An 8,734-nucleotide genomic window follows, 5' to 3' on the forward strand; every position below is an offset into this window, starting at 1 on the left:
GCATTAGCTCATAGTACAAGTAAAGCACTGTCAGGTCAAGCCTGGAGGAGTAATGCTTGTCACTGACCTGTTCCTGTTCAGGGTGGAGCTGGAGGGTAAAATAACACAAGAAATTGTCATTGAAATTCAATATCTATGAAATTCAGCTAGCTGCATTCACAGAACCTGGCGTTAAGATCTGTTTTCTGGTTTATTTCTTGAGCCTATTTTCCATAACCCAGTCCTCATTTATGAACCGAAGCTCTACTGAAAACCTTTCGCTGTGTATGCTCATGCTGCAGTGCAGCTCTCGTGACCTTTAACAGCACATTCAAGTTCCTCTGATCACAGGATCCTTAAGGTTGATTAAGACCCTCTAGTCCGACTGCTCACCCATCTCCACCAAGATGCTCACCATCAGCTAGCTAAAAACTCAGCAGAGATGATAGATCAAGCCCAACACTGGATTTGGGATGGCTAGAGATTCCTAAGATATTGAAGGATTGCTTGCAGGTGGTGTTGGCTCAGGTATTCACCCTGCATCCCACCTCCCGTTCTGTTTGGTTGAGAATCATGCATTCTGCAATTTCACTTTGTAATTCAAAGCCCCTTTCTTTATCTGTTAAAAAACTGATCTAAAACAAGCCAAAAAGACTCCGTTGGAACTGGTTGATGCAGAACAAAGGCATCCCCAAAGGACAAGTTGCACTGTTTGATGAACATTATTGGATGAGAGCTAAGCTAAGATTTAAAATGTTCTGGGGCTGTCTCTGAGCATCAAATCCAGAGGAAGCCTGCATGATTCCCTGAGAATGGATACCTCCTACTTTGGTGTAGGGTGAAGGGAACACTAGCAGTAACTCCTATCACAAAATGTCACATGGCTCAGACAAAAAAGCCATCAAGAGGGCTTAATTAGGAGCACCAAATGGTCACAAGATGGTCTTAGGGCAGGGAAGTAATCTATCTACGTGACATTGATTGATGCTATTAGTTCTAAACAGCTTGACTCTAGAGGGACTGTTCTTCTTTGGTCACCTAGTTTTACAAGAATAGATGACTCCTGTCTATTACAATTTTTAACTCATTATTTGTTCACTGATGCCATAAATGTGCCTGGCATAGCAATTGGCCTTGGTATATCCAGTGACTGAAAGCAACAGTTGTTGCTCTAAGAAATGCAATGCTAAGCTAGGTCTGCCTGTAGCTGACAGCCATCAGCTTGCTCCTCAGGCAGGTTCTGTCTGGATGGAATGAAGGGCATGAAATACTGATGTGCTCATCAAACTCTGCTTGTTAGCTTAGAGACAAAGTGTTGAATAGGTTTGTTCATGCATTGCAAACACGTTACTTATCTGCCTTCATTTTAGCTTCAGAAGAACGTGTGCAGAATACAGAATTGATTAAAAGAAATAAGAACTGTCTGCATAGAACTTACTCTTTCCTTACACAGGAGAATCAAGCACACGTTTGTATGTGAGTACCTCCAGAGGTGAAACTCAATCACCCAAATGTAATGAGCAGAGACATTACAATCAGTTCTAACTGTATCTTCATGCTGTGCTGAATAAGCCTGAGTCAGGATGTAAACCACTTTCTCTTTTTTTCTTCAGATGAAGCCATTAATGTTGTCAGCAAGCCCAAAACCACTTCAGAAATATCAGTCAGTCCTTCTGAAGACCTGGAGCTGGTGTGTGAGGTGTCAGCTGCAAGCGGAGCTGTCGTATGGAAGAAAGATGAAACAGAGGTGAAGCAGGACCAGAGGACAACCATCATCTCCCAGGGGACGCACCGCAACCTCATGGTCAAAAATGTGACCCTGAAAGACCAAGGGAGCTACAGCTGTGAAACAAAAGATGACAAAGCAACATTCCAAGTGAAAGTCAGAGGTGAGAAAATGCTTGGAATCCCAGAGATAAAGGAACGCTTCATTTGGTGTGTCTTGCATTTGGAGGATCAACTGACAGCCTCTCTGGTGCAAAACATTTTGGCTATAGGACTTTCTTGGTCATCTAGTATCATAGCAACACTTTTCTACATGTGATTTACATCCAGGAATGAATTACTGCAACAAAGGGGAGTACAGCTGCGAGGCTGCTGGCTAGAAACTCACCTTCAAGATTCATGTAACTGGTAGGAAACACGTTTTGGTTGATATTCTTTGATTATTCCCTAGTCTGGCTGTGGAAATGTCTGTGTGAACGTGTCCTCTTTATTCTGCCATGAAACTGTTTTGAGAAGGATGAAAAGAAATACTTACAAACGTGCAGCTAAAATGATTATTTGTTTTTAACAATATTTCATCCAGCTCTTCCCCTACAATTACTTTTATCATCAGCTGTCCATGGATGTCCAACTGTGATTTGTACAATGTGCAACACTGCTCTACCAGTTGATATTTCAACAGTACTATTTACACAGACGTCCTTTTCTGCTCCAAATCTACACCAGCCATGGGAGAGGGAGTAGGTGAGCATCTTCCTCCATTAGCTTGATCTAAATCTGACAGCTTCATCCAATCCAGGGCTTCTCCAAGACCTTTGAAAATTCTGTTACTGTTGAGGAGACAGCAGGCTTCTGGGCTTAGGTTAGAATATGGTGCCCTGTTGATGGGTCCTGAGAGTGTCCAAGCCTTACATAGAGAAAACCATCACTGCTCTTAAGATGTTTTGCAAGCAGGTGAAACTTGATTGAAGTGTGGCAGTGATGCTTTCTGAGATCTCTGGCCCCTAGTTTTTCTAGGCTTTTTGTTTGCCTCTTAAGATACAGTGAGCTGCTCTTAATTGTGGCTGTGTCCTTTGCCACGAGCATACCTCTGAGCACACAGTTATTTTGAGCTCCTCTTCTTCCAGTGGCTCGGATGAGCAATTCTGAGAGATATGCAGAATGGGGATGGCTGTGCTGCTGCTTCCTTTTCTGTCTTAGCTGTGGTTTTCCCTTGCAGGGCACAGTTCTCTGCCTGGGCCCAAGTCTGTGTGGGTCTCTCCATCCACAAAGCTGCTCGCCGTGCAGGCGGCACAGGCTGAAAGGAGAGGCCAGAGCAGCTCTCCTGTTGCAACACGGAGCAGCAAGATACAAGTGGAGGAAGGGCCTGCAGCTGTACTGAGGAACTTCAACGCAATCATTGATTTTCCATCTGAAAGATAAAGAAAGAGGAATTCCCTTTCCAGCCCCTACCATCATTGTTCGGATGATTTTTATTGGTTTATTTTTTGTCCATTATATCTTTGAGGATTCAACTAACACACAGTTGCCCTATGGCCTCAGTGGAGCCACACAAGGTGCCTTTCCTTCCTGGTTGGGCAGGCAGTCACAAGATGCAGAAAGCCATGCTGGCGTCTATCCTGTTCTGTGCTGGCTGTACATGGAAATCTTGGGGTTTTCCAGATTTCAGGGCCATGTGCCTGAAACCAATTGTGCTTCTCCTGTAAGCAGAGCTGTTGGTCAGACTTGCTGGCACTAGAAATTAAAGGTGGCAGTGAGCTGAGGCCGAGGAGGTGTTAACGTAAGAGTCAGGGATGCTTTTGAGCTTCCCTTATAACTGTACGGTTCCTCAGAAAGCAGTTACGCCTGCCAGCTCCTTTCCTGTCCGGCTGTGGAGCCTTTGCTCACATGCTCCGAATCTTGCTTGAAATCATTGAGAGGAATGTAGCCAGCAGGACTTGAGGGCTGAGCTGTAGGAATGGAAGCATCCTCTGCTGTTTGAAACAGAGGGTGTTTCTAGGCTGTGTTTCAGCAGAAAGCAGGCAGTGGCGGGAACAGGCAACTATTGGCAAGGGCTCGGTGCAGCTCTTCCCTCACCCTGCACCACGACTGACAGCATGCTCTGTTTTCTCTCCAGACTGAGTTCTCCCAGTGAGAGGGCAGAGTCAGCAGCTGGCAGTTGGCGTTCCTGCTTCTGCCTGGGCAAACCATCCCCTGTGGCCAAACACCAACTGCAGAGCAGTGCCAGGGAGCCCTCTGAAGTAGAAGTCTTGGTCCTGGCAGGTAAGGGTGCAAATCCAGCTTTCAAAACACTGCTTGTCAGCAACACAGGTAGAATTCATGCTTTCAGTGGGCTTGTACCTCCTTCTGGCATTCAAGCCTGTGCCTGACATCTTTGGTTGACTCCTGTCTTTCCCAGATGAGTCTCACAAGCTGCTTGAAACCTGCTTGACAGGCAGCACCAAGCCTTTGCCTCCTTGGACAGTGAAAGTTTGACGCTAAATGCTGTGTATCTACTCTTTCCAGGTGAATCGATCCCTTGCCAATACAGGAACCCACCAGCAAGTTGCAATGATGCACGTTGTGCTTCCATCAATGGAGTGCAGTTAGGATGCATGAGTCACTGCAGTTCCAAGGACAGCCTTCCACGTGACAGCAATGATGGAGAGAAGGATGTTTGACCTATTCAGTTTTGGGCCCCTCCCTGCAAGAAAACCTTGCGGTTCTGGAACGTCTTCAGCTACGAAGGTAGTGAGGGGTCTGGAGCACAAACCTTACGAGGAGCTGCTGAGGGAACTAGGATTGTTCAGCTTGGAAAAGAGCAGGCTCAGGGGAGACCTTATAACTCTCTATAACGTCCTGAAGGGAGGTTGTAGTGAGCTGGGGTTTGGCCTCTTCTCTCGTGTGATCAGTTATAGATCAAGAGGGAATGGTTTTAAGCTGTGCCAGGAAAGATTCGGGCTGGACATTAGGAAATATTACTTCCCCTAAAGGGTATTCAGGCATTGGATAGCACTGCCCAGGGAGGTGGTGGAGTCACCGAACATGGGAGTGCTCAAGAAACGTTTGGATGTTGTGTTGAGAGGTATGATTTATCCGGGAAGTATTGGTAATGGTTGGACCAGATGATTTTGTAGGTCTTCTCCAACCTTGATAATTCTGTGATTCTGAGCTGAGAAACTTTTCTTGCTCAAGTCCAGCTTCCAAGCTTAACCACCTACAATGAAGTTGATGTCGTTTTTCTGGTAGCCCTCAAGACAGTGTCCGCATTTACCCAAAATCAGGAGGTAACCAGCTGCAGTGAAGTGAGCGATTTCAGTGCCTATTTCTGATGGTGGCAATGAGTTCAGAGGTCACACTTAATTGACGGTGCCTGTTTCCATTCTGACAAAGGATGTAGTTGCAGCTGACTTCCTGAGGCTGCCATACGTGGTGGTGACGCAGCCTTGGGCTTCTGCGTTTGCATGACTCCCACCTTTCCTTTCTGTGTCTTGCAGGTCAGCTAGTGCTGGAAGCGGCCGGTATCTGAGTAGGAATGAAGGTGAGTGCAGGAGCAGCTGCTGAGGGGAGGAAGGAAGTCCATGCTAATGAGCTCTGTAGCATCTGCGGGTACGGAACACAAGGAGGCAGCAGTGATGCAGGGGGGCTCCCCAGAAGGAAGCTGTCTGATCCAAATGCTTGCTGAGAGTTTGGAAGCCCAAGCCCTTATGGTCTCTGTAAGGGTGGCTAGTAAAAAGATGTTAACCAAGATGGTGGTAAATAGTCAAAGATTATTAGCAAAGGAAAACTGACCAATGTTGGTGCCTTGACCAGAAAGCTGAGGCAGTCTCAACTGGGGAGCAGTCTCCAAGAGATTCTGCCTTAGTGGTGGTCAGCCTTTAAATGAGGTGAGGTCTCAGAAGAGGTGCAGTCGACGTCCACCCCTTCTGGGAGCACAGCTAGATTACTCTCACCTGTGCTCCCGCAGCTGACCCAACACTTGCCTCAGCTGATTAATCAGAGTTTCAAACTGTGATTTCCCATACAGTCTCTAAGCTGAAGGCAGCATCTCCTTCATCTGATGGTGGTGTGCCTGAGTGAGGGAGTGATCCAAGCTGGATGCAAAAGAGTCATCTTAATTTCTCTGCTATTTTACTTCAGATGACACCTATTGGGTGTTGGTTTCTTAAAATTTGGATCTAGGAGGTGGCCTCTCCCTTTGCTTCTGGTGAAAGCACAGATGTGCAGCAGGAGTAGAAGACAAAGAGGTTTTCTTGGTGACAGCAACACCAATTATTTGATTCAAATGTAGAACTGTGATGAAGATGGTGAAGAACAGATCCGCCTCAAAGACATGCTTGATCACATAAGGAATGAGCATGTGATCCAAGACAGTCAGCGTGGCTTTAACAGGGGAAGGCCATGCCTAACCAATCTGGTGCTCTTCTATGATGGAGTGACGGCATTTGTGGACAAAAGGAAGGAAACTGATGTCATTGACCTGGACTTGAGCAAGATCTTTTACATGGCCCTCCACCACATCCTTATCTCTAAACTGGAGGGATGTGGATTTGACAGGTGGACCACCTGGTGGATAAGGGATTGGTTGAAAGGCCACAGACAGAGGGTGGTGATTCATGGTTCTGTGTCCAGGTGGAGGCCAATAACAAGTGGTGTCATCCAGGAGTCTGTCTTGGGACCAGTGCTTTTTAACATGGTTATCAGTGACACCAATGATGCAATGGAGTGCACCCTCTGCTGTTTGCTGAGTGGTGGGGCTGATGCAGTGGAAGGAAGGGATGCCATTCAGAGGGAGCTCAACCGAGAGGTTGGCCTAGGTGAATCTAATGAGGTTCAACACAGCAAAGTGCAAGGTTTTGCACTTGGGCTGGAGGAATCCCAGGCATTTCTACAGCCTGGGAGGAGCAGTCCTTAAGAGAAGCCCCGCAGAGAAGGACCTGGGGGTCCTGGTGGATGAAAAACAGAACGTGAGCCATCAGCGTGCTCTTGCAGCTCAGAGAGCAAATGGTCCCCTGGGCTCCATCAGAAGAGGGGATGGCCAGCAGGGACAGGGAGGCGATTGATCTTCATGATCCTTGAGGTCCCTTCCAGCCCGGGCCATTCTATGATTCTGTGATTACACTCACTGACAGAAATAACGGCAGCTGTACAGAAGCTGGATATATTTTGGGACAGTTCTTGTAACCAGCTGATTTTAAGACCTTGCCCAAGTCGTGAGTCTTAATTGCATGTCAGAAGAAAGCTGGGAAAGTGGTTATTGCTCATTCTTTCTCATTTGCTGATTCTTTCTTTAGTGTTCCTTTTCCAAAGGAGATTCTGGTGATGGAAGCAGTTGAAGAAAGAACCAAAGCAGCTCTTGCCAAGAGTGCTTGAAGTCCCTGTGGAGAGAAGCAAAGAACCTGGGCTTCCTCTGGGATGCTCCCCACCATGTCTCAGGAAGGAGACCAACTGCTGTTCCACTTTCTGCTCTGTGTGTGGAAAGGTACGTCTGGGTTTCTTCTGCTTGTTTTTTCTTTCTTTTTCTGGCTTTGAAGGAGAAGGGGTGGAGCAAGGGGAGACCCACTGGTCATTTGTTACCTCAAGAACAGGATGGATTTTACATTCACTGTGAAAAACCTGGGCTAGTAGCATGGGCATGTTTCAGGCTGGACTCTTCTTTTGCTGCTTGGTTTCCTTTTGGCTACAGGGAGACAGCTGTCTAAAGGTGTGTTTTCAAACCCACTCTCCAAAACCATGTTTCATTGTTGCAGGTGGTTCAGTGTGCTCTTGCAGTGCAGATGCTGTAGTTTGCTGTAGAATCTGAATGGTTTCTGTTCCTAGGGGAGGACTGGGAGGAGGTAGTGAGAAGAGAATTCAATGCCTAAGGGGAGGGGAGATCGGGGATTGGTGGGAGAGGGAGCCAATAGGAGGGAGAGAGGAGTTGGGCGCAGGGTGATGGTAACACCCCTTTGTGATGTCATAATGCCCCTTTGTGACGTCATAATGCTTCTTTGTGATGTCATAATGCCCTTTATGATGTCATAATGCTGCTTTCTGACGTCACGATGCCCCTTTCTGACGTCACAATGCCCCTTTGTGATGTCATAATGCCTCTTTGTGACGTCATAACGATCCTTTGTGACGTCACGATGCCCCTTTGTGACGTCATAATGCCCTTTGTGACGTCATAATGCTTATTTGTGATGTCATAATGCCCCTTTTTGACATTATAGTGCCCCTTTGTGACATCATAATGCTTATTTGTGACGTCATAATGCCCATTTGTGACATCATATCACCCCTTTGTGATGTCATACTGCCCCATATGAAGTCCAGGCAGAGTCAAAACTTATGGACCTGCACGAGGATCACTTTCAAGACAGTGGCTCTGTTGCTTCAAGCTTATTTGCTTCGTCCTGCCGCCACTCTATTACCAAGTATCAGCAACCTCTTGCATGATTCAACTTGCAAACGTTTGACACTAACCCTTGTGTTTCTGTGCCTTCCTAGATAATTCGAGCCCTTGTCAACCCCAAAGATCCAAACCAAGTAGTGATGTGCAGTGTGTTTCCATCAATGGAGAGTTCTTATTAAGCACAAATCGCTGCAATTCGGATGACAGCCTTCCACATGGTAACAGTGATGGACACAAGGGGCTCATCCACGTTCATGCTCTCATATCTCCTGGCTCTGCTGAAGCTCCTGACCTGAGCCTGCCAGACACCACAGTCACCTGCCTGGATTGTGACCCAGCGCCTTTGCAGTGCTGCCCATCCCAAGCACAGCCCGAGTGCCCCAACAGCAGCACCACCATGCAGGAGCAGGGCAGCATCAGTGAGGTGAAGCTGAGCATCTTAGATGGGGACTTAGAGTCAGGCTGCCAGTCCCAGGCACCAGGCAGCAGCACCAGCTCTGAGCCACTCTCATCTTGACAAGAGGAGTCCCATCTTCACCCTTGACCTCTCAAGCCCTCCTGTCTTTTATTGAATAAAGTCACTCTCATGCTCAATCATCGCCTTGGCTGCATTCCGAGTCTTCATTCACAGGGATTGGGATGAATGCAACAAACAGC

The 8,734-nt window shown here is 47.1% G+C and overlaps 1 long non-coding RNA gene across 2 annotated transcripts; it reads left to right on the forward strand.

Moving 5' to 3' along the window:
- Positions 1-1,552: 1,552 nt before the first annotated feature.
- Positions 1,553-8,189, forward strand: LOC146755511 (uncharacterized). 2 transcript variants are annotated; one of them, XR_014938044.1, is made up of 7 exons: positions 1,553-2,448; positions 2,924-3,260; positions 3,821-4,014; positions 4,210-4,431; positions 5,181-5,224; positions 6,978-7,165; positions 8,173-8,189. It is a non-coding gene; the product is annotated as an uncharacterized LOC146755511 (long non-coding RNA). The 2 variants fall into 2 exon arrangements; XR_014938045.1 differs by lacking the exon at positions 2,924-3,260 and having other exon boundaries at positions 1,556-2,448.
- Positions 8,190-8,734: the final 545 nt, after the last annotated feature.

This window comes from Coturnix japonica, chromosome 32 (genome assembly GCF_054131305.1).
Source record: "Coturnix japonica strain WE chromosome 32, WE-NBRP24, whole genome shotgun sequence".
Lineage (NCBI taxonomy): Eukaryota > Metazoa > Chordata > Aves > Galliformes > Phasianidae > Coturnix > Coturnix japonica.